We start from the raw sequence: 27,353 nt of genomic DNA, 5'->3' as shown, positions 1-27,353 counted from the left end.
AGGTCTGAGGGGGACAGAATATGGAAAATGTAACCATCTTCTGTAGCTCTCCATGTCATAGTGAGGATTCTGGATTCTGGAATGTGAATCCCCACCCGTCCCAGAAAATGTAATGACTCTCTGATCTTAACCTGGGCATTGTGAGTGGTGCTGGTTTCCTTCTGCATCCTTCAAATAAGCCAGTCTAGTTTGATTTACCCAAATAGTGTCTGTGTTTGCTTTCCTGCAATCTGAGACTTCTTTTGGTTGGGCAGGATCTGGGGTCCGCTTTGGTAGCCACGGGCCCCCAAATGGCAGCTTTCTCCTTCCTTTTCACCTGCTTCCTGTGGGCTGGCCTGTCTCTTCCTAGGAACCCTAGCTTTCAGGACTAGCCCCCTGATTCCTCTGCCCAAGTCTTGCTTGTGTTTTCCTGCAGAGAGCAACCCCTGGATGGCCACACTCCCCAGCTGCTCACTTAGGTTTGCCAGGACATGAACTCACAGCCCAGGCCCCTTATGCCATATCCCACCGGCCAGCTGGGCTTCTTTACACATTAGAGTCAGAGGGATCCCCCTCCGAATTCAGAATGTGGTCAGAACAGTCTGCTGTAAATGCCTGGCAGCCTGCAGGTAGACCAGCCTGCCAGTGGGTGAGCTGTTGGGTTCTCCCTTCCTCCTTCAGGAAGTAGGCTCTCCCGGCTGAGGCTCCAGCATGCCTCATACCTGAGCCCACCTGAGCTATGACAGCCCCATGGATCAGTAAAGCCCAGGCCTTACTGTAGTCTTCCTAGTCTCAGGAGAGGAAATGATTGTTTGATTTTTGTTCTTAATCCAGCCACTGACTTTTAAAGCCCCACCGATAATCTAGTCTTAGATTTTGTACAATATAAGATACATCTGTGCTGTTCTTTACCACTCCATGCTGGTAGCCTCAATGCTCCCTCTTCATTTACGTGGCTTCTAGAGCGGACTCAAACATTTTCTTTTCCTTTTCAGTGAGGTCATAAGATAATCTTGATTTAGACGTATCAGTTTCCTAAAAATACTATTTTCTTACTAATTTCTATACACAAAATTAATAGGAGAGAAGAAATCTGTCTGCTTAGATTTACTTCCTTTACCATCCCCTGTCTTCTCTCTCTCTCCCATCTGGTCTTTGGATTGTATCTTCTTCTCCTGAATCCCTCCCAGAACATTTGTATTCACCAGATAGTCCTCACGTTCCATTTTTAAGTTCAAGTAATGTTCTGAATCTATTGATCTTCTGTCTGTCATCTTTTTTTTCAGTCTCTGCTGTTTTCTGTGTGGTTTCCACATTTGATATTTTTCTCGGCAGATTGTTCTACATCTTCTAAGTCCTAAAATATTCTCCTCCATTTAGAATGGTGGTTTTCAACTTTTAGCATTTGTGGCACGCTTTGAAATGAAACATCTGTGACCTGTCACTGAGGGGGATTTAGAAGGTCAAGGCATTGGTGACCATATCAGCAAGAGTTATAAAGAATTGATGCTACGGTAGAAGGGCATCAGTGCTAAAGTGTGACTCATTTCATGGCCCCTTGGAGCTGGCTGCTATGTGTGTGGGCAGTTTATTGAGTCTATGTGAACTCAGAATTCTTACAGATTTCAAAAAATATGCAGTCTTCTCTGTAATCGCTTGACTTATTCCCCTTATCTTAGATTCATGCCAGATAGTACCCCTCTCAGCTCAATACACCCCTTCTGCCAAATGCCGGTGTTATTGCAGGTGTATTCAGTTTTGCAGCAATGAATCTGACACAGCAACTAGGACAGGGTTCACAGGAAACGTGCCATGCACACAGTTGAGAGCCACTTCTTTGAAAGGAAAAGTAAACCAGGACAGACACTGAGTAAACAGTGACAAGTTTATAGCCTCTACAGATTTTCCTTGAAAACTCATCGATGCTGTTAAATCAGAGGGCAAAGGTCTAAAGGCACCGTCAATGCTCTTTTCTTCTTGATAGCCTCTGGGAACCAGTCATCATCAATGAGAAAGACAAACACAGCCCAGGTTTCCCACTGTTGGAAGAAGAAGTTACAACTATGGAAAGGGGGGGAGAGGATGACTAGAAAGTGCCCTATGATGTTAAAGAGAATTGGGACCAGCGATATCAGAACGTAACCATTGTGTGTGTGTGTGTGTGTGTGTGTGTGTGTGTGTGTGTGTGTTCATGCATGTGTACGTGTGTCTGTACATGGGAATGTGCATGTGCAGATGTGTGTGTGTTTGTGTGTCTGTGCGTGTTCCAGCTCTGTCCTCTTACAATGCTTAGAAGCAATGACGTATCAGCACTGAATGTACTTGGTGCCCAGATCTTGGTCTCCATCAGAAGAAACCATGGCTACTTGAGGAAAAGGCTGATCCCAGGGCTAGGATGGGGAAGGCATGCCAGAGGAGCCTGGAATACCTTGTACCAGAAAGTAAGGAGATACTCAAAGAATGATGGTGACATATCAAAAGGATATAGGGTGAAGGCTGAACTGGCTATCACTGGCCACACACAGGACCATTTGAGTATCAAAACAAAGACAGTAATTATGACAGATTATGGAACAACATAAAACAAAACTCTGTAAGTCTGAACTAATATAAACAAATAAATGAATAAATAAGTGAGCAGAGGGAGAAGAGAAAGCCCTCCCTAAGGTATAATTCTAAATAATAGAGAAAGAATGATGGCATAAGGGAAGAAACAATGCTAGAATGAGCGGATCGAAGTTTGATAATGGACAGGACATTTATATAGTGTGGCGGATTCCACTGTGTCAGTTTAGCTAAGTGGGACACGCATTCCTCAAATCTCCTCCCTGCATGGTGACCAGTTAGCCTGTGGCACAATCACCAATCCTGGGACAAATCAAGTTCATGTGCCTCCTGATACAGTTCACTGAGAAGGACACAACATCACACCTGTGGTATTTCTCCCCCAGATCCATAATCTGAATCTCATCATGAGGAAACACTAGTTGAACCTAAATTGAGGGACATTCTAAAAAACACTTGGCCTATATTCGAGATCAAGAAGGATAGAGAAAGGCAAAGGAAATGTTACAGACTGCAAGAGGCTAAGGGGACATGGCAACAAAATGTAACATGTGGTCCTGGATTAGATTCGGAATCAGGGAGAAAATGGCTAACAAGGGCATTATTGGGACAACTGACAAAATTTGAACATGCCCTGAATATTAGATAATAATATTGTGTCCAGGTTAAACTTCCTGATTTTTGATAAGTGTTTTGTGATTATGTGAGAGTGTTATATTTTAGGAAGGCATGTAAGAGGATGTATTCTTAGGAAATATATATTGAAGTATTTAGGCATAAAGGGGCATAGTGTCTCCAACTTACTTTCAAATACTTCAGAGGAAAACACACATACGTAATAAATATATAGATAGGGATGATAAGGCACATGGGGCAGAATGTAAACAGTTGGTGAATCTGGGTAAAGGGTATTCAGAAGGTCTTTTTTTCCTGTTCTTGCAGTTTTACTATTAAGTTTGAGATTGCATCCGAATAAATAAGGTAAAAAATAAGCAAAGTAAGTAACCAAACAAAATCCAGTTGGCGAATGTCACCCGGGTCCCTTTCTTTGAGGATTGCTCTGGAAGGAAACTCTAAGAGCCCTCGACAACTCAGGCCGAGATTATAATCTGGTCAGGAAAATGTTCTTTACGTATTTCCCTCCTTGTGGTTTTCACAGTGCTGCCTTTCCCTCTTCTCTTGTCCCTTAGTCACACCTTTTAGAGTTCCTCATTCCATTTCCAGGGCCTAAGAGTAGTGTTTCCACTCTTTCCACGTTCAGTATTTTGACTGTGGCTTTGGTGGGTTGTATAGGTTCATCGTTGCCGTGTTGGAGTCTTCATTCTGCTACATCAGCTCTGTTCCTTACTGTCGTCCTTTTCATCCTGGGCCCTCTCTGTCAGTGATTCCTAAATGTGAGCATACAGTAGAGCCACCTGGAGGGCTTATTAAAACCCAGAGTGCTGGCCTGTCCTCCCAGAGCTCCTGAGTCGTAGGTCTGGGGCAGGGCTGCAGAATCTGTATTTCTAGCAATATCCAGGTGATGGTGATACTGCTCATCCAAGAACCATGCTATATGGTGCAGGGTCTCTTGGCATCACCACAAGTTACTTTCTTGCAGGCATTTAAAGTTTCTCTTGAAGTTGTCTCAACCTATGGTGTTGATTGCATCAGTGAAGGTTTCTTTCACAGGTTCTTCCTGATGTGCTCTTCTGAATTTCCCTTCTAGCAGTTTTTAATTGGACCCAATCCCTCCACCCCCATTTAAAAAATGTACCTACTCCCGGAACCTGGGCAGTCTGGCTGTGTCCTCTCTGCATCTACACACCATGCTACAGTTTACCCCATGAGAGGAATTGCATACACGGAAGTATGAATATCTTGAGTTGGGTGGCCTAGATTATAGGGTTCTGAGAACAGGGAAGTGATGCACTTTGCCAGCCCACCAACATGGGCTTGTTGGTGCTGTCTCTACATTTATTAAACACGTTGCCTAAACCAGCACTGGGGACATGAAGCACACTGGAAACTCCCAACTAATCCAGGGTCAAATCCCACTGATGGCATTGCTACAATTCCTCCCTGCCCCCACAGCAGTTCCTGGGCTACTCGTGCAGCAGGTTATGAATTCTAGAAGGAAAACAATAAATGCATTCTACTTATTTAAAAAAATGTACCTACTCCCCATGCACGTGTGTGTGTGTGTGTGTGTGTGTGTGTGTGTGTGTGTGTGTTTAGCTTGGTAGTACCGTGGGTTTAGCTCCATGCTACCAAAATCTTAAATCTGTGTTTGTAGTGCTTTGCTGTATGTTAACAAAGATGGAAAAATACTTAGAGATGGAGGGTGGGGTGGAATGGGGAGGAATGATCATAAAACACTCCACTCTAGAAATATTTAACAGTAGACCGGAAGGGATAGTCTAATAAAAATACTAGACTCTGCTCTATGATAAAATGTTCCCTCCTTCTGAGGGAGCCTGAGTTGACCATGGAACTTTGGATGTCCCAGGTAATATTACATTATTGGTGGCTGGAAAGTCTCCATTCAGCCATGAATCAGTGATGCCATAAATCAGGACACGAGAGATAAGAAGTCCCCAGAGGGAATGGCTAGGCAAAGACTGGATTTAGCTGGTTTTTCCTCACCTACCCCTTTTTTCCTTAAGCAAAGTTTGCTTTTTGATGCTGACAGCATCGTTGTCCTCGGCCTGGAGAAACTTGTGAGATCGCAGAGTCAAGCTCTCAGCCTGTGGAGGACTCATGACCCCTCCCATGGGTGATTCTGAAACTTTGGAAGGGAAGGAGAGTCTAAGAACCCCTACCTCGCTCCAAACACCACACATACAGTTACTTTCAAGACCAGTCCATTTTGGGGGGGCTGCAAAGACATCTTGCACAAAATTGTATTTATCTTTTTGTAGCTGGCTTATTTTACTTTAGCATATTGTCCTTAGCACAGTCCATATTGTGGTACATTACACAGTTTCCTTTCTTTTTAACGCTGGATAATATTCCATTGGTATGTACATACCATATTTTGATTATCTATAATTCATTTGTTGATGGACACTTGGGTTGATAACATGTTTTAGCTATTGTGAATAGGCTGCTATGAACGTGGATGTACAAATGCCTCTCTGAGACCCGACTTTCAAGTCTTTGGGGTGGATACCCAGAGGTGGAATTTCTCGATCATATGGTAATTCTATTTTTAAATTTTTTTTTTAACGTTTATTTATTTTTTTGGGACAGAGAGAGACAGAGCATGAACGGGGGAGGGGCAGAGAGAGAGGGAGACACAGAATCGGAAACAGGCTCCAGGCTCTGAGCCATCAGCCCAGAGCCCGACGCGGGGCTCGAACTCACGGACCGCGAGATCGTGACCCGGCTGAAGTTGGACGCCTAACCGACTGCGCCACCCAGGCGCCCCTCTATTTTTAATGTTTGAGGGTCTGCTATACTGTTTTCCACAATGACTATGCCATTTTACATTCCCAACAACAATGCACAGGGTTCCTTTTCTCTACATGCTCTTGTTTTTTCATCTTCATGGTAGAAGATGTATCTCACTGAAGTTTTGGTTTCATCTCCTTAGTGATTAGTGCTGTTGAGAATATTTTCATGTGTTTACTGCACATCTTTTGTATCTTCTTTGGAGAAATATTTAATCCAGTTCTTTGCCCATTTTTGCATCGGGCCGTTTGTTTTCTTATTGTTGAATTTTAGGAGTACTCTATATATTCTGGAAATTAATCCTTTATCAGATATACAACTTGCAAATATTTCCTCTCATTCTGTGGTTTGATTTTTACTCTGTGGATAGGGTCTTTTGATGCACAAAATTGTAAAATTTTCATGAAGTACAACTTGTTTATTTTTGTTGTTGTTGTTTCCTATGCCTTTGGTGTCATATTCAGGAAATCACTACCAAATCCAATATCATGAAGCTTTGTCCTATGTTTTCTTCTAAGAGTTTTATTATTTTATGTCTTATACTTAGGTCTTTTATCCATTTTGTGTTCATTTTTGCATATGATGTTCTGTAAGGTTCCAACTTCTTTACTTTGCATGTAGGATGTCCAGTTTCCCTAGCACCATTTTTTAAAAAGACTGTCCTTTCCCAATTGAATGGTCTTGGCATCCTTGTCAAAAATCATTTTGCCATATATATGGTGTTCATTTCTGGGCTGTCTATTTCATTCATTTGTATGTCTCTCTTAATGCCAATACCACACTGTTGTGATTACTGTAGCTTTGTAGTAAGTTTTGATATCAGGAAGTATGGGTCCTCCAAGCTTTGTTTTCAAGATTGTTTTGGCTATTTGGGATAATTTGAGATTCCATATGAATTTTAGGATGGGTTTTTCTCTTTTTGCAAAAGACATCATTGGGATTTTGATAGGAATTGCATTCAATCTGTAGATCGCTTTGGGTAGTATTGACATGTCTTTCAATCCATGAACATGGGATGTGTTTCCGTTTATTTGTATTTTGTTTCATTTCTTTCAGCAATATTTTGTAGTTTTCATTATATAGGTCTTTCAGCTCCTTGGTATAAGTGTAATAATAAAATACTCCTAAGTATGTTATTACTTTTGATGCAACTGATTTTTGTATGTTGACCTTGTATCCTGCTACTTTACTGAATTCATGTAGTAATTCTAACAGAGTTGGTGGGTTTTTTTCTTTTTTTTTGGTGGAATTTTAAAGTTTTCTGCATATAAGATCATACCATTTGCAAACAGAGATAATTTTACTTCTTCTTTTCCAATTTGGGTGGCTTTTATTTCTTTTCCTTGCCTAATGCTGTGGTAGAACTTCTAGTGCTATGTTGAATAGAAGCTGTGAAAGCGGCATCCTTGCCTTGTTCCTGATCTTAGAGGAAAAGCTTTCAGTCTTTCACCATAGAGTATAATGTTCACCATGGGTTTTAATGTATGGCTTTTATCATATTGATGAAATTTCCTTCTCTTCCTAGTATTTTGAGTGTTATGTTTTTTTTTTTTTTTTATCATTCAAAGGTGCTGAATTTTGTCAAATGCTTTTTCTGCATCGAGATGCTCATGTGTTGTTCCCCCTTCATTTTCTTAATGTGGTGTATTAACACTGATCAGTTTTCATATGTGAGCCATCTTTGCATTCCAGTAATAAATCCCACTTGGTCATGGTGTATGATCCTTTTAATATGCTGCTGAAATCAGTTTGCTAGTTTTTTTTTTTTAAGGATTTTTGCATTAATATTCATAAAGGGTATTTGTCTGTAATTTTCCGTTCTTACAGTGTCTTTATCTGGCTTTCGTATCAGGGTAATGCTGGCCTCACAGACTGAGTTAGGAAATGTTCCCTCCTCTTTAATTTTTTCTACCTTCTTGACAGGTTTTGGTATTCTAGGAATTTGCCCATTTCACTTAGGTTATCCAATTTATTTGTGTACAATGGTCCATAGTATTCTCTTATAATCCTTTTAGTTCTGTAGAATTGGCAGTAATGTCCCCACTTTCATTTCTGATTTTAGTAATTTAAGTCACCTCTCTTGTTTTCTTAGTCCATCTAGCTATAGGTTAGTCAATTTTGCTGATCTTTTTGAAGAACCTACTTTTGGTTTCATTGATTTTCTTGTTTTTCTATTCTGTATTTCATTTATCTCTGGTTTAATCTTTATTATTTTCTTCCTCCTGCTAGCTTTGGGTTTGGTTTGCTCTTTTTCTAGTTCTCTGAGGTATAAAATTAGGCTGTTGACTTTAGATCTGTCTTTTTTTTTTTAATGTAAACATGTATAGCTATAAATTTCCCCCTTAGCTCCACTTTCCATAAATTTTGGTATGTGTGTTCCCATTTTTATTCATCTCTAGGTCTTTTCAAATTTCCCTTATGATTTCTTCTTTGATCTTTTGGTCGTTTAAAGGTGTATTGTTTAATTTCCACAATTTTGTGAATTCTGTAGTTTTCTTTCTGTTATTGATTTCTAACTTCATCCTGCTGTGATCGGATTAGATATTTTGCATGATATCTGTCTTTTTAAATCTATTGAGACTTAACTTGTGGCCTAATGTGTGGTCCATCCTAGAAAATGTCCCATGTGGATTGAGAAGGATGTGTATTCTGGTGGTCTGTTATTAGGTACATAAATGTTTATAATGGTTATATTTTCTTTCCATATTGAACCTTTTATTAATATATAGTGTCCTTCTTTGTCTCTAAACTTTTTTTTATTAAATGATTTTTTAAACTTTTTAAAAAGTTCATTTATTTTGAGACAGAGAGAGTGCACACATGCATGCATGTGAGCGGGGGAGGGGCAGAGAGAGAGGGAAAGGGAGAGAATCCCAAACAGGCTCCACGCTGTCACCACAGAGCCTGATGCGGGGCTCAAACTCATGAACAGTGAGATCATGACCTGAGCTGAAATCAAGACCTGAGCTCAACCAACTTAGCCACCCAGGTGCCCTTGTCTCTAAACATTTTTTTTATTTAAAGTCTATTTTGTCTGATATTAGCTTAGCCATCCCTGCTCTCTTTTGGTTACTATTTGCATGGAATATCTTTTTGCATCTTTTCACTTTTAATCTATTTTTGACTTAAGTTTGTCTCTTGCAGGTGGCATATAATCAGATCAAGTGTTTTATTCATTTTGCCAATCGTCTTCCATTCAACAGTTTAATCTATTTACATATAAAGGAATTACTGATAAGGAGGGACTTCTGTCATTTTGCTCTTTGTTTTCTACATACCTTTTAGCTTTTTTGTCCTTCATTTTTTGCATCACTGTCTTTTTTTTATGTTTAGTCAATTTTATGTCATGAAACATAAATTTCTCCATTTCTTTTGTGTATATTCTATAGTTATCTTATTTGTGGTGTCCAGTAATTCCTTTAAATGTAAATAGATTAAATGGGGATTGCATTTAACATCCTAAATTTATAACACTCTAATTTGAATTCATACTAATGTAACTTCAATGAGATACAAGAACTCCTTTCTTACAGCTGTCTCTGTTGTTGATGTCTCAAAGTTACATTTTTATACATTGTGTGCCCCCAAAACATAATCTAATAATTCTTTAAAACGTACTAATCTCTTAAATTATGTAGAAAACAATATTTGGAGTTACGAACCAAAGTTACCTTTTACACTAGTATTTTTTTTCTTTATACATATGAGTCTCTTAAATCATGTAGAAAACAAAAAGTGCAGTTACAAACCATTATTGAGTAATACCAGCTTTATGATTGCCCATGAATTATTTGCCTTTACTGAGCTCTTTCTTTCTCCATCCAGTCAAGCTACAGTCTAGTGTCTTTCTGTTTCATGTTGCACAACTCTTTGAGTATCTATTACAGGTCAGGCCCAGTGGTAGTGAACTCCCTCAGCTTTTGCTTATCTGAGAATGTCTTAATTTCTGACTTTTGAAGGACAGTTTTTCTGGGTTCTTGGTTGGCAGTTCTTTTCTTTTAGCACTCTGAATATATTGGCCCACTGCTTTCTGGTCTGCAAAGTTTTTGATATATGAAAGTTATGAAATATGCTGATAATCTTATTGGGGAATCCCTTATATATGACACTTGGCTTCTCTCTCACTTTTAAGATTCTTTGGCTCTGGCTTTTGAAAGTTTGATTCTATAGTGTCTTGGGGAAGGTCTCTTTGAGTTTATCTTACTTGGAGTTAATTGAGCTCCTTTGAGGTTTATATTCATGTCTTTTATCAAATTTGGGAAATTTACAGCCATTATTTCTTGAAATAGTCTCTCTGTTCCTTTCTTTCTTCTTTTGAGACTCACACAATGTGGGTCTCTTGATGGTGTCCCATAGATTTCTTAAGCTCTGTTTACCTTTCTTCAATCTTTTTTCTTTTTGTTTCTCAGACTTGATCATTTTTGTGATTTCCATCTTCAAATTTGTTAATTCTTTCTTCTACCTGTTCAAATCTGCCTTTGAATCTGTCTAGTGAATTTTTCATTTAGGTTATTGTACTTTTTAGCTCCAGAATTTCTTTTTGGTTTCTTTTTAGATTTTCTCTCTCTTTATTGATATTTCCATTTTGTTTGTACACCATTTTCTTTAACTTTCTCCACATTTTCCTTTAGTTTTTGAGCATCTTTATGACAGTTGTCTTAATGTCTTTGTCTAGTATATCTGCCATCCAGTCTTTTTTCTGGGACAATTTCTATTGATTTTTTTTTTTTTTCTTTTGACTGGGTCATACTTTCCTGTTTCTTTCTATGACTTGTGATTTTTTTTGTTGTTGAAAACTGGACATTTGAATCTAATAATGTGGTAATTCTAGAAACCAGTTTTGCCCATCTCTCATGGCTTGCTGTTATTTATTTATTTATTTATATATTTTAAAGTTTTTGTTTATTGATTTTGAGAAAGAGTGCATGCATGAGTGGGGGAGGGGAAGAAAGCGTGGGAAAAAAGAGGATCCCAAGCAGGGTCCATATTGTCAGCACACAGCCCAACACAGGGCTCAATCTCCTGAACCATGAGATCATCACCTGAGCCAAAATCGAGAGTCAGACGCTTAAGTAACTGAGTCACCCAGGCATCCCTATTTATTTTTTGATCGTTGCAGGTTGTCACTGTGCCACAGGTCAGCCTGAGGTATAACTTAAGGTCTTCTCAGGTCTTTTCTAACTTTTCTCTAGGCTTGCATGGCCACCTTCTATTTTTCCCTAGATATGCAATTGTTCGTGACTGTCCTAGTCTTTAATGTCTGGCTCCCAAAAGGAGGAAATGGGAAAAAAGAAGGGGTGCAGGAAAGAAGGATACTAGCTCTCTAAATCCTCTGGAAGTCACTTCAGCTGGTCTGAGAGGGGCTTGCAACAGGAGGGAGAGATAAACAACAATGGCTTCCCACTTCTTTGGCAGCACGTCTGTGAGCAGAAGCACTAATCGGCGATCACAGCACCGATCCCTTATTTTTATAGGACAGGGTCCTTTCTGCCCTCCCCCTGGCTCCTGCAAGCCACGTGCAGGCTGTGCCAGGAACACATACACGGCTGCCTGCCCTGGGGCTGGAGGGGAGGGCTGGGCAGCCGCTGCTGTGTAAGGAGCTGAAACTAACCACAGTTTACCTTTCCAGTCTCCCCTGGAAGTTGCAAGCTTTCAATAGACTCCAGAGTTCCAAAATAGTTCTGTCAGACAGATTCTGCCAGTGCAATTATTGTCCAGGTGAGTAAATAGATTCCTGATACTTCCTACTCTACCATCTTCCCAGAATCCTTTTTGAATAAATGTTTCCCTGGGCATACAGTTCTAGGCAGATGATTTTTCTCCTTAGCACTTTGAAGCTTTCTAGCTTTTTTTTAAGTTTATTTATTTCTTTTGAGAGAGAGAGAGAGAGGCAGAGAGAGAGAGAATCCCAAGTAGGCTCTACACTGTCAGCACAGAGCCTGATGTGGGGCTTAAACCCATGGACTCTGAGATCATGAAAGTCAGACGCTTAACTGACTGAGCCACTCAGGTTCCCCAAAGTTTTCTAGCTTTTAATGTTGATGTTCTATTGAAAAACCCACTGTGTGTCTAATTCCTGTTTCTTTGCCAGCAATGTGTCTTTTCTCTCAGGATACTTCCTATCTTCTCTTTGTTTTGGTGCTCTGCAGATTTATCACAATGATTCTTGGTATGGGTTTGTTTTTGTTTATCTTGCTTGGTGTCATTTCCCAAGTTTGATCTTTGGTGTCTTTGATGGCTTTAAGCCTTTCTGGAAAATACTCAGCCATTATCTCCTTATATCCTCTTCATCAATGTCCCTATTATCATCTTCTGGAGCTCCAGTCATGATCCTTGTTCTATCTGTCTAAGTCCAGGTTGCTACGTATAACGAAATACCATAGACTGGGTGACAACAAACATTTATTTCCCACATTCTAGACATTGGAAATCCAAGATAAGGTGCCAGCATGATTGGGTTGCGGTGAGAGCCCACTGCATGGTTTACAGACTACTACTGCCTTCTTGCCTTATCCTCACAGGGTTGAGAAAAAGAGAGCTCTGAGCCTTTACCTCTTCTTATAAGGACACTAATCCCCTCATGGCTACACCCTTATGACCTCATCTAAATGGAATTACCTTCCAAATGCCCCACCTCTGAGTATCATCACCCTCAGGATTACGATTTCAACATTTGAAGTTGAGAGGGTACAAACATTCATTCCTTAGTTCTGTCCTTTATATCTTTAATCTCTGATTCACCGTCCATTTCTCTGTGCTGTACTCTAGTATCTTCAGACTCATCTTTTAGTTCACTAATTTCTCCTTAGCAGGCTCTAATTTGATCTTTAACTTCTGTATTGATTTTTTTAAATAAATGTTTGAATGTTGATTATTTGTAGTTGATTAAGTCCATTTATTGTTGACAAGTATTTACCAGGGTGAGTCAATAATCAGTTACAGAATTTGGATTTGAGAGGGATGGTTGCTTCAGAGTACCTCCTATTCAGTACCCTCTTCCCCTCCCCTACCTAAAACCCTTTTTGTTGTGAAAATCATACATCCATAAGTATATAAAGTGTTTATGTGCAGTTTAAGGATTAATCATAAAATGAAGACTCATGTGTATGCCAATCGGCTTAAGAAATAGAGTATTACCAGTAACTTAGAGGTCACTTGAGTGCCTTCCCCAGATGCCTTTATCTCCTCAAGAAATGAACACTATGCTGATGTTTGTAATAATCATTCTTTTGCTTTTATTTATGGATTTACTGCATAAATAAGTATTCCCAAATAATAAAATACCTAGGTTTTGTTTTGAATGTATTATATGTATTCTTCTCTACTATGCTTCTCACACAGTGTCATGTTTTTTATTTATGTTGATGCATGTAGCTAGAGTTCATCCACTTTTGGTATTAAAGTATTATATGGAAACACCACAGTTTATCCATTTTACTGTTGTCAGACATTTGGATTGTTTCTAGTGTTTTGCTATTACAAATAATAGTGCTAGAAATAACCTTGCACATGTCTCTTGATGCTCATGGAAAAGAGTTTCTTTATGGTATTTTCTTAGCAATGGCATTGCTGGGAGATAGCACATGTGTATCAATTTTGGATAATACCAAACTGTTTTCCAAAGTGACTGCACCAATTTATACTTCCACCGGCAGTAGGCGGGTTACTTTTTCACAATCTCACTAACATTTGTCCGTCTTAATTTTTAAAACTTTTAAATTGAATCCCAGGATAGATTTGAGGAGAATTGACATATTGAAGATATTGAGTCTTCTTATCCAGAAACAATGTATATCTCTCTACTAATTAGGTTTCTTTCAAAAAGTTTTATAATTTTTCTATATAAAGGAGTGACATATCTTTTGTTGATTTATTCCTAGGTACTTAACTTTGGGCGAGGAGGTGTGCTTTCTAAATGTTATCTTTTAAAAACATGTATTATCAAAATGCTTTTTGCAGGTACACAGAAAGAATATTGGTTCTTGAATATTGACTTTTAATTCGGCAATCCAGCTCCATCCTTAATAACTTATCTGTATATTCTTATGGTAAAATAACAATCATATATCTGAGAAAAATGAGCTTAAAAAGTTCACTTCAATCTGTATAATGTTTGCTTTTCTTGTCTTACTATCTTGGTTAGGACTTCCTGTACAAGGTTGAAGAGTAGGCATTATACCGTGAAACTTTGTCTTGTTCCTATTTTGAAAGGGAATATTCGGGTTTGTCTATTTCTTCCTGAGTTCATTTTGGTAATTTTTTAAAAATAAGGACCTGTCACCAAACTTTCAAACTTATGAGCGTGAAGGCATTTTAAATGTTTTATTTATCTCCTCTTTTACATGCCTAATGTTATTTGTTTATGCTTTCTCTTTTATTCTTGATTAATTCTGCTAGAGGTTTGTTCATTTCGGTAGATTTTTTTTCAAAGAACCAAGTTTCGGACTTGTTGCATCTCTCTGATGTACCTCTGTTTTCAGTATTATTTACATCTGCTTTTATCCTTATTGTTTTCTTCCTTCTTCTATTGGACCTATTCTTCTTTTTTATCATGTCTGTAGTTGGATCCTTTGCATGTAATGTGAAACTTTCCTTATTTTCTAATGTAAGTATTTATGGTTCTAAGTTTTCAGAAGATAGTGTTTTTGTTTTGTTTTGTCCTAATTTATTTTGTGTTATTTTTTTCTGACTTACATTCCTTGTGATGAGAGAAGTTGGTCTATATGATCTCTATCATTTGAAATGCATTGAGGCTGATTTTATGACCTGGCAACACATAGTTAGAGTTTATAAATGTTCCCTGGCAGCACCTGGGTGGCTCAGTTGGTTGAGTCTGATTTCTACTCAGGTCGTGATCTCGTGGTTCATGGGTTAGAGCCCCGAGTCGGGCTCTGTGCTGACAGCTTGCTCAGAGCCTGGAGCCTGCTTTGGATTCTGTGTCTCCCTCTCTCTGCCCCTCCTCTGCTCACGCTCTGTGTCTGTGTCTCTCAAAAATAAATAAATGTAAAAAAAATTTATAAATGTTCTCTGTGTGTGGTATTCAGTTGTTAGACATAGTAGTCCATATTTGATCAAGCTTGTTAATTATTTTCAAAACTTTTATATTCTTACTGATTTATTTTCACATTTGACCCATCGAACACTTGGAGAGGTATGTTAAAAGCTTCCATTATGATTGTGTATTTGTTAATTTTTTTATTTTTAACAAAATTTTTTTAAATGTTTATTTATTTTTGAGAGAGACAGAGACAGAATTCGAGTGGGTTGGGACAGAGAGGGAGGGAGACACAGAATCCGAAGCAGACTCCAGGCTCCGAGCTGTCAGCACAGAGCCTGACGTGGGGCTTTAACTCACAAGCTGTAAGATCATGACCTGAGCTGAAGTCAGACATTCAACCGACTGAGCCACCCAGGCGCCCCTATTTGTTAATTGTTTTGATAGTTCTAATCATTTTTGCCTCATATATTTTGAGGTTATGCTTTACAGGTACACAGGCTTAGAATTGGTACCATTCTGTGTTACGTGATCTCTATTTACTGATTATACTAACATCTTTAACATGCATCCTCAATGTGTAAATGTTAATTCATATCCACAGCCTCCTCCCCAGCAATTCAAGAACCTTGGAGATGCTTTAATGCCATAACCCATTACCAGTTTCTTTTTGTTTGAATAAGTCTTTATTTCATCATCTTTCTTAAATGACAGTTTTGTGCAACATAGAATTCTGGGTAGTTATCATTACCTGTCTTCTGTATTTCATTGCTGTTGTTGAGGATTTAGCCAATACTCAAATTTGCATGCCTTTGTTGATTTTTTTTTTTTTTTTTTAAAGAATTAGCAGTGAAGAGGTACCCGGTGGCTCAGTTGGTTAAGCATCCAACTCGGATTTGGCCTAGGTGGTAATCTCATGGTTTCATGAGTTCAAGCCCCACATCGGGCTCTGCGCTTGTAGCATGGAGCCTGCTTGGGATTCTCTCTCTGTCCCTCTCTCTCTCTCTCTCTCTCTCTCCCTCTCTCTGTCCTTCCCTGGCTCACACTGTCTCTGTCTCTCTCAAAATAAATAAATAAATGTAAAAAATTTAAAGAAAAAAAAGAATTAGCAGTGAAGACCTGTGGGTCTGGAATTTTTTGGAGTTGTTTTAAGCTACAGTTTTAACTCTCTAAAATATAAGACAACTCAGGTTATCCATTCCTGAGTGAACTTTGGTATTTGTGTTTCAACGAATTTGTCCATTTTATCTAAGTTGTCATATTTACAGGCATAAAGTTATTCATAATAAAACTTTATGACCCACCGGTATCTGTAGGATCTGCAGTGATGTTCCTTTTCATTCCAATGTTGAGAATCAATGTTTATTCACTTTTCTTCTTGATCAGTCTGGCTAGAGGTTTAGGATTCTATTGATCTATTGAAATACCAGCTTTCAGTTCAGTTGATATTGTCTGTTATTTTTTTCTGCATTCAATTTCATTGATTTCTGCTCTTATCATTACATTCCCTTCCTTATGCTTACTTTAGGTTTAATTTGTTCATTGTTGTCTGGTTTCTTAAGGTGGAAGCTTAGATCATTGATTGGAGACTTTTCTTGTTTTCTAATATAAGTACTTAGTATGATTAATTTCTGTCTATGATCTCTTTGAGTTCCACAAATTATGCTATTTAAATGTATTTTTATTATTTTCAATTAAAAAAATTTTCTATCTTACCCTTCTAATTTCTTTTTTGACTGCAGATTATTTATAATAATATAATAAAATTATTAATATAATAATTTATTGAATTTCCAGATATTTTTATCCAGAGGATTTTCCAGATATTTTTCTGTTAGTGCATTCTAATTTAATTCCATTGTGGTTACAGGACATATTTTGTGTAATTTCAATGATTTGGAAATTTGTTGAGGTTTACTTTATGGCCCACAGCATGGTCTCTCTTGTGAATGTTCTATATGTATTTGAAAAGAATGCGTATTCTGGTTGTTGGATGGGCGTATATTCTGTAAATGCCAATTAGATTAACATTTTGATCTTCTATATGTTTACTGCTTCTTTTTCTATTTTTTTTTTTTTTTTAACTGGAGGAATAGTGTTAAAGTCTCTAACTATAATCCTGGATTTGTATTTTTCTTCTTTCAGTTCTATCACATTTGCTTTATGAATTTTGAAGCTCCATATGTAGGTACAGACACCATTAGGATTTCTATGTCTTCCTGGTGAATTAACCCCCTTATTATGTAATGTCCCTCCTTATCCCTGGTAATATTCCTTATTCTGATGTCTACTTTGCTATTAATACAAATACTCCACATTTCTTCTGATTATTGTTTGCATGGTATATCTTTTTCAATCCTTTTTCTCCTAACATATCTTTGCCTGTATATCCTAAGTGGCTATTTTGTAGTCAGCATATAGTTGAGTTTTTTTTTTAATTTAATTGAACAACCTCTGTTTTTTAATTGGTGTGGTTAGATCACTTATATTTAATGTAATTTTTTATGTGGCTGGATTTAAGCCTACCATTTTTCTAGATGTTCCTGTTTGTTCCATCTGATCATTGTTCATTTTTCCTCTTAACTCCCTGTTTTGGGTTGATTATTATTTGTTATCCCACTTTATCTTCATCATTGGTTTATTATGTGTACCACTTTAAATTATTTTTAGTGATTTTGCTAAGGTAAAGAATATACATCTTTATTTTATCAGAGGTTACCTTCAAATAATATTACAGCATTTCACATATAGTTAAGAACTCTACCAATGCATAGTTAACAATTTCTCCCTCCCATTTTTTTGTTGTCATACATTGTACTTTTATATATTCTATAAATGCAATACTTTGCTACTATTTTTGTTTTAAATAGTCAAATATTTTTAGAGTGATTTAAAAGAAATAATATGTTTTATTTACCTCCATCTTAATCCTTTCCAGAGTTTTTTTTTCATATATCCAAGTTTCTGTTTAGGATTATATTCCTTTTGCCCAAAGAACTTTTTTTTTTTTTTTCAACGTTTATTTTTATTTTTGGGACAGAGAGAGACAGAGCATGAACGGGGGAGGGGCAGAGAGAGAGGGAGACACAGAATCGGAAACAGGCTCCAGGCTCTGAGCCATCAGCCCAGAGCCTGACGCGGGGCTCGAACTCCCAGACCGCGAGATCGTGACCTGGCTGAAGTCGGACGCTCAACCGACTGCGCCACCCAGGCACCCCCCAAAGAACTTTTTAAAGTGTTGCTTATGGTGTAAGTCTGCTGGTGATGAATCCTTCTACTCTTTGTTTGTCAGGGAAAGTCTTTATTTTGTTTTTATTTTCGAAAGATATTTTCCTGGTTATAGAATTCTGGAATGACAGATTATTTTGTTTTGTTTTATTTTAGGACTTTCAACATGTCACTCCATTTTCTTATGGCTTGCATAATTTCTGATAAGAAGTCTGCTAAAATTCTTATCTTTGTTCTTCTATGTGGAAAGTCTCTTTATCCACTTTATCGTAATTTTTCTTTATCTTTGTTTTTCAGCAGTTTGAGTATGATGTGTTTCGGGATGAGGGTTTTTGGGTGGGAGAGGGGAGTGGACATTTACCTTGTTTGGTGTTCTCTGAGATTCCTGGATCTGTGATTTAATATCTTTTATAAATTTGGGTATATTCTCAACTATTATCTCTTCAGATATTTCTTGTGCTTCATTCTCTCTTGTTTCTGGAATTCTGATCACACATATATTAGCCTATTTTCTGTTGTCCTACAGATCTTAGATACTTTGTTCCATTTTTTTTTTTCTCTCATTTTTTCTCTTTGTGTTTCCGTTAGAGTAATTTCTACTGACCTATATTCAAGTTAACTGATTCTTTCTTTGGCTGTGTCTTTGGCTTTGTGCTATCAGTGTTCTGATAAGTCTGTCAAAACCTTTCTTCATTTCTATTACTGATTTTTTTTTTTAATTTCTAACATTTCCATTTGACACTTTCATATGGTTTCCACCTCTCAACTGAAATTCCACATTTGTTCAGAAATACCATCCATCCTTTCCACTGAGCCATTAACATGTGGATGATATTTATTTTAACTTTCAGTCTCATAGTTCCGATTTGGGGGTCATCTCTGAATCTTGTTATTGTTTTGTCCCTTAATAGTGGGATTGTGTTGTTGCTGCTTTTTTTGAGTGTCATGTAATTTTTAATTGAATGCTGGACCATGTGTGTAGAACTGAGATAAATAGTATTTATGCCTGAAAATGAGAAAGCTTCTCCTGCTAGACTGATAGTGTGGGGGGATTGGTCAGTCTAGTCAGGTTTTGAATTGGGTTTGGATTTTGTTGTTCTGTGGTTACCTTCAGAACACCACTGGCTTCAAATTCCTCTAGTGGTAACTTGTGGTTAGGGTGGGGGCTGGAGTGCCAGAGGGTTTTTCTATGTCCCTAATCCTCCCTCATCTTTTGTCCTTCTCTCTGTATCTAAACCACAAGAGGACTTCTCTACACCCTTGCTCACCACACCCTCAGTGATTGACTGCTGTGCTTGTTACTTGGTGCTCACTTGCTGGAGGTGGTGGGGTCAGGAGAAGTTTGCTGTTGTCCTAGTCCTATCCCAGTCTTAGGATGCCTTGTGTATCTGGCTCTCAGGGTTGGAGCTTTCAATATATGGCTCCTTACTTTCATGGCATGCAACTTCTCCCTTATATCTTTAACAGGTTTTGTGTAGAAAAAAAGCTTCCTTCCCCTTGTCCCACAGTAGTGGACCTCCAGTGGAATTGGTATAGGATCCTGAGCCAGGACCAAGTATGTGTGCGTTTATTTCTGGACTTGGTATTCTGTTTCATCAATCAATATATTTGTCTGTTAATCTTGACACCAATACTACTATGTCTTGATTATTGTAGCTTTATAATAAATCTTGAAGTCAGGTAGTATAAATCCTACAACTTTGTTAATCATTTTCAAAGTTGAGTTTGGTCCTTTACTGAATTTTAGAATAAGTATATCAGTTTCTACCAAAAAAAAAAAATCCCTTGGAAAGTTAGATTGGAATCGCATCAAATCTAGAGATCAAGTTGGGGAAGAAGTGACATCATAATAATATTGAGTCTTCTCAATATCTATAAACAGTATCTCTCTCAATTTATTTAAGTCTTCAGTAATTTATCTCAGAAATTTTATATAGTTTTTGGTTACCAGTTTTGCCCATTTTTTTTTGTCAGATGTATTCCTAAATATTTCCTAATTTTTATGTCAACACAAATGGTGTTTTTTTTCAGTTTCTAACTTCTTATTGCTAGTATTTTGTATATTGATATTTGTGAGTTAATTGTGTATTCTGAAGCCTTGCTAAACTCACTTCTTCTAAGAGCATTTTTGTAGATTCCATAGGATTCTCTATGGAGATGATCATGTCATGAGATTATTTGAGTATATTTCACGATTTCATTTTATCCACTCGGCTTACTAACTGTAATTCTTTGTTGTATTATTTTGGTTGTTGCTTTAGGATTTATAGTGTATTTAGCTCATCACAGTTCACCTTCATGTGACATTATACTGCTTTGCATATGCAGTTCTTATGAACCTTAAGCAATATACTTCCATTTCTCTTCTAGCCTTTGTGCTATTGTTGTCATATATTTTACCTCCACATATGTTATAAACACCACAATAGATTATTATTTTTGCTTTAAACAGTTGGTTATTTTATTGGCTACAGATTTTAATAGATACTTCCTCTGTATTATTCATCATTTCTGGGTGTTTTGTAGCAGGAGAGTTTTTATTTAGAATACCTACTCTGTCATTTTGCCGAAAAGGGAAACCTACTGGTGGCCTTTCCATTGTGAACATGCCTCAAGAAAAGATAACAATTGATATATGAATGCACAAGGGTATCAAGACACTGAAGCCAGCCCAGTCAGCCACACAATGACCAGTTACTTACTATACAAAGCTAAACTCATAAATATGACAGAGATAATACATTTGATTGTATCAATAACCTTTCTTTCTAGAGGCCTTAATCATATCTTTTGATACTCAATTATAATTTCTGTATATATTCTCTCAGAACATTATTCCTTAGATATTCCGGGTAAGCACGTCTTGCCTCATTTATAATATTGTGAGTTCCTTGTGGAACATAATATTATGGTGAATGGATTTCACAGTTCGCTGCTGCTCCCACAGTGCTGGGTAGGCCTGGTAGGTCATAGGTGTCTTCTGGGGTTAGTGGCTTATGAATACACAGAGAGGAATAGATGAAGTAATGAGAATAGCAGTAAACTTAAGGTTCTGGGATTTTGAAAATTCTCAAGTAGCCAAAAAAATCATATACAAGCCCCAGTGATTGCCAATGAAGTCACCAAAATAGCGTGGAGGGCCACACCTCTCTCTACTTCACAGAACCTGTGAATCAGACTCCTTTGTCAAGTTGATTTACACAGTCTAATATATTAAGTATCCTTGGCCCAGTCTCATATCCAGAGTTCAAAAGGTATCCTGTTAGCATGCCCTTCCCGTTCTTTAAGGAGAGTCGGAATCCATTCCCATTTTCCCCCTCTTATTCTACCAAGTGTATGTCCACAGCATGCCAAGTGTGTTAAGATACAAAGAAGAATAAGATGTAATTTCTCCCCTCAAGAAGCTCACTGTGATGCTGACACATCAAAAGCATAAAGGCCTTGTGTTGACAGTAATCCATTTTCCTTCATTATTTTTCTAGCTGAAATGCCAGTCAAGCCAACACATTTATTTCCTTTTGGCACTCACTTTGTTAATCATTTTCAAACTTGAGTTTGGTATACACTCTATATCCAGGTCATTATCTTTAACTCATCAATTCTTTTCTTTCTCTCTCAGGCTCACTAACAGAAATTCCCAATCCACTTTTTGTGTGGCAGATGAATTCATCATAGTTCAAATCCTTAAATATTGATTTTTGAGGGATCAGAATAGTTGACGCTAGAGGGTAAAAAGCAAAGAAAAAAGAAAGAATGAAATAGACTCTATACTTGTAAGACTCAATAGGAAATCTGCCCCCTCCTCTCTTCCTTATTGACACTGTCTTGGTTCAGGATTTCATCACCACTTACTGGAACTATTACAAAAGTTTCCAACTTAGCTTCCTGCCTCCAGACCCTTGTGACTACAGTTTACTCTTCACATTCTTTACAAGAGTAATCTTTCTACCATGTAGGTCCAATAATGTCCCTCCTGCCCAGAGACCTTCAATGGCTTCCTACTGCTCGAAAGATCAAGTCTTTCCTAATAGAAAACATTCAAATAACGTCAACCATGTTTAATGAGTAACATGGATATGACTCCCAAGTGTATATACTGGGGGGGGAGGGGGGGGGGTTATACATGTTTTCACTGAGTTACTCACTATTTGGTAAGATCAATTTGGCAAAGGTGATTTAGCCCAAACAAGTTAGTTGAAAGTGATGATTTGATTGAAAAAGAATATCCCCAGGAGTATTTCTTCCATTTTTTGTTTTTAGATGTTGAGGCATTTTCCCTGCCCTTTTTTGCTCTGTATAGCTTATTTTCATCCAGTTATTCCTACTGTGTGCTTTTTAGAACATCAAATATTTAAAAAAACCTTTTATTATATATATATATATGTATATATATGTATGTTTGTATATATGTACATATATATGAATATATATGTATGTATGTATATATGTACATATATATGTATATATATGTATATATGTATACATGGAGGGGGGGAGAGAGAGAGAGAGGAAGAGAGAGAGAGAGAGAGAGGGAGAGGGAGAGAGAGAGGGAGAGGGAGAGAGAGAGAGAGAGAACCTTAAGCAGGCTCCGTGCTCAGCTCCCAATACAGGGCTCAATCCCACGATCCTGGGATCACGACCTGAGCTGAAATCAAGAGTCAGCTGCTCAATTGACTGAGCCACCCAGGTGCCTCAGAACATCCAACATTTTGAAACGACCTAAATATCCAGCCTACACACATCTCTAGCCATAAGGAACTGTTTAAACAAACTGCAAAAATGTTATAAAATTTATGTATAAAACATTATAATGTGTATAAAAGTATGCACAAATGTTATATATGGTAACTTTATAGAACGCATTTGCAAACTTTATGAAGTCATGAAAACATTGCCAAACAAGATCAGCTATAATTAATCAAAAATGAATCTGAGAAAACCCCCAAATTCTACATCTTTTTTGTGCTACTTCTTTTGTAGTTTGATTTTCTCTTTACAAAGGCAATTTAAATTATGAGAGAAAAATAAGAAAAGGCAGACAACTAAGCAGACACACTCACACACACATGACCCATAGTATCTCCCTGCTCAATGACAACTACTTAAGGATCTTCTAGTAAAAACTGAATAATATGATGCATATTATTTGAAAGGAACTTCACTTTGCTTATGCAGTCCTCCACTGTTGAACACTTAGGTTGATTTCAATAAATCCCATATTTTGTGCGTTAAAGTTTTCATCAGTGTTTTGTTATGAGTAGCAGCACAAAGCAATTATAACTAGATAAGATGGATTTCAAATAAAAAAAATGAAAGGTTTGAGTAAAACTCCCTAGAATTCTGCAAAAAATGGTTTAAAAAATGTTTAAGCACACATAAGTTGTAAAACCACCCCAAAGTGTACTAACACCCTGTACAACGAAACCCAAGTTGGTGAGATATATTTATCTTCAAACAAATCATCATTTTCTCCAGCTGCTTTTGGAAAATCATCTTCAACCTTTCAGGTTGTGAGGATCTTTAAGAATTAAATTACTTCTTGCTCAAGTTGATGGGTTTCCCCTCCAAATCATGCCTTTTGAATGAGACAGGTAACAGCAACTTGCTGTGTCTGTTAGCACTGTAAACTAGCAGGAGCACATCTGAGCCTGTATTATTTGCTCAGCTGGTGATAAGGAATGGGCTTCTCTCTATAATTTCTGACCAGGATCATAGTACCAAGTAGCAAATTTAATCATTTGTATCCACTTCCCTTCCTAGCTCATTGAAAAACGCTGGGCACAGTCTACTCTGTTAGCTCTCTGTTCATCTTTACCCTAATACTCTGTTGTCTTGATTACTGTGACCTTATTAATAAGTCTCAGAGTCAGAAGTATTATTTCCAATTCGGTTGTTTTTCAAAGTTGTTTTGGCTACACTGTGCCTTATGAATTTTCATGTGAAATCTGCCATCAGTTTGTTGATTTCTGCAAAAAGCCTGCTGAAATTCTGACCTGGGTTGGGGGAGGGGAGTGTTACCTTAACAATATTGGTTTGTCCAGTCCATGAGCATGGTATACAGTCTCCATCTGTTTAGGTCTGCTTTCATTTCTCTGAGCAGTGGTTGGTGGTTTTTAGTGTACAGGTCTTTCTCACCTTTTGTCAGATTTATCTGTAAGTGGGTCGTGCTGTTTGATGCTATTGAAAATGATTCCTATTTTTTGAATTTCAATTTCCAATGGCTCATTGCTAATGTATAGAAATGTAACTGATTTTCACAGACTAATGTTTTGTCTACAGCAACCAAGGCTTAAAGAACAGCTGATGTTCAAAATAAGTGTAAGAAGAATTCAGCTCAGATCATCTTTTCAACAAATAGTGCTAGAACAGTTGGATATCCATTCGCAAAACAAAACCTGAAACCAAACCAATATGGAAGCTTCAATCCATACTTTACATTATATAGAAAATTACTCAAAAAGGAATCACAGACATAAATGTAAAACCTTAAAGCTATAAAACCTCTAGAAGAAAATCTTTGTGACCTTGAGTTTGGCAAAGATTTCTTAGAGATGACACTGAAAGCTATTAAAATACATAAAAGAAAAATTAATATATTGAGCTTTCTCAGAATTAAAAATTTCTGTTCTTCATCAGACACTGTTAAGAGAATGAAAAGATAAGCCACAGACTCTGAGAAAATATTTGCAAATCATATCTGATAAAGGTCTTGTATCCAAAATATATAAAGAATGCTGGAAACTCAATAACAATTCAACTCAATTTTTAAAAGGGCAAGAGGTTTAACCAGATGCTTTACCAAAGAAGATACATTGGTGGCGAATAAGCACATGTGAAGATGGTCAACATTATTAGTTATTAGAAAAATGGAAATTAAAATTACAAGGGTCCACTACCCACCTATTAGAATGGGTACAACTAAAGAGACTAATGGACCACACACACACACAATTTGGCAAATACATGAGGTGATGAATGTGTTAAACTTATGATGGAAATCATTTCACAAGAGGTACATATATTAAATCATTGTATTGTACACCTTAAATTTACATGATGTTATATGTCAATTATATCTCAGTAAAGCTGGGAAAATATTTTAAAGGAAAAAAAAAAACTGATCATACCGAGTGCTGACAAAGATGTGGAGGAATTGGAACTCAGACACTTGCTGGTGGGAATGTAAAAATTAAACACATACATGCCCCATGATTCAGCCACTCCACTCCCACCTTCTCTACCCAAGAGAAATGAAAGCCTGTGTCCACACAAAACCTCCATATGAATGTTCATCACAGCTTTAAATGTAATAGCTTCAAACCAGAAACAACCCAGATGTCCAGTAAGAACCGAATGGATAAACAAACAGTGTGATACCCATGCAATGAAATACTACTCAGCAATAAAAAGGAGTGAACTATTGATACAAAGGACAAGACGGAGGGAGAATTATCAGAATAATGACTATGCGTGAAAGTAGCCAGACAAGAAAGAGTACACATTGGATGATTCCATATGTATAAAATTCTAGAAATCACAGCAAGCCAAAAGTGAAAGCCCATGGTGGTGGCCTGGGGGGATAGAGCACCACGCAGGACAAGAGGAAACTTTCCGTGGCGATGATTATATTGACCTTCTTGATCATGACGGTTCCACAAGTGTATATATTTACCTCTAAACCCATCAGATCATGCAATTAAATGTATGAAGTTTATTATATCCTGTATTTCAATAAAACGGTTCAAGAAACACAGGAAACATCAGGAGCAGCTGAATGGCAGCAGTACCTTGGTGAGGCCAACAACCACGCTGTAGCTGATGAGCTCTGGAGACCTTTCCTCTGCGCTTGGAAGGGTACAGCTCAGCCTGGCTGGGCTCAGACTAAAGCTGCACCTCACTTCCACATCGTGCGGGTAAAGTTGCCTCGGTCTGCTGGCTACCCCGCACGCTGGCTAGCGAGCTGAGAGGAACTGACTGGGTCACCAACACAAGTCAGATTCTGAGATGTGGGGGGAAATCCATAGTGTCAAGAAAATAACACTTCATGAAAGCCCGCAGAGCTACAGTGTTCACACCAACCCAGCCGCAGCAGCAGCAACCGTGGATGGACAGCTCTGATCACCTACTGGGTGGATAGACTGGACCGACGAGGTGTAAATGACGGAGAGGCTTGCCTTACACACACACACACACACACACACACACACACACACGCACGCACGCACACACATCACGGGGTTAACCAACTCCCGGAGAGTGTACGATGGATGGATGGCCTTCAGTGAATCCCTGCCCCCCCAATTCTATGCACGTGCATTGATGCATTTTTCTGGGGAGAGGGTTCCGAGCCCTGTTGAGACCCTCAGGTCGCTTCCTGACTGTAAAAGGATCAAGAAACGCTGACAAGGACAAAGCCAGACCGTCTATGCTTTCTCCTCCCTGCTCTCTAGCTCCCCGGGATGAGAACCTGGGAGTCACTCGTTCGGGTCTTCCTGCTGAGATTACATCTGACGACCCACGTTCGTCGCGAGCGCACCGAGCCATCGCCGGCCTGGTCTCTTCCCCGCTGGCCCGGGCGCGCGGACCCCAGGCTGCTAACCCTTTCGCGGTTTCCTGCTGCTTAGGAATCTGCACTCACCGGCCGCACACGTTTTCTCTCCGCAGGGACGCAGCCCCCACCCCGTCCTACCGCCGCGCTCCGGGTCCGAGGGCAGAGACCCAGAGACCGGGGGTCTTCCTCGGACCCCCGCGGGCTCTGCCAGTGGTGTAGACGGCACCGTTTTCCCCCGGGGAGGGGCGGGGCTCAGACAGCCGCCTTCCCAGATTTCTCCGAGCAGCTGGGAACCTCCGGCCCGGAGCCCCGCTGGCGACCGCGGCTCCGGTCCCTTCGCCTCGGAAGCGGGGAAGGCGCGGCTCGCGTGCCGGGGGTGGGGGCCCTCCCCGCCGCCCCGTCCACGTGTCCCCGCGCGTGGGCGCAGCGTCGGGTCCCGGGCACCGACCCGCGGCCGGGGTAGGTGGGGAGCCCCCGCCGCCTCCCCAACCTCTCCCCGCCCCGCCGGGGACGCGCGCCTCTCCCTACCGGGCGTCGCCGGCGGCCGGAGCAGCAGCAGCAACAGCAGCGGCAGCGGCAGCGGCGCGGGGAGGGCGCGGAGCC

At 38.8% G+C, this 27,353-nt stretch overlaps 1 protein-coding gene across 1 annotated transcript in view; it reads right to left on the bottom strand.

The window, feature by feature from the left end:
• Positions 1–27,353, bottom strand: part of IL15RA (interleukin 15 receptor subunit alpha) — a 52,606-nt gene that overhangs the window by 22,985 nt on the left and 2,268 nt on the right. The window lies entirely within an intron of this gene.

Source organism: Herpailurus yagouaroundi, unplaced genomic scaffold, assembly GCF_014898765.1.
Source record: "Herpailurus yagouaroundi ecotype Mexico unplaced genomic scaffold, PumYag 203, whole genome shotgun sequence".
Lineage (NCBI taxonomy): Eukaryota > Metazoa > Chordata > Mammalia > Carnivora > Felidae > Herpailurus > Herpailurus yagouaroundi.
The sequence above is the reverse complement of the archived record's forward strand: the minus strand, read 5'-3'. Positions and strand labels throughout refer to the sequence as shown.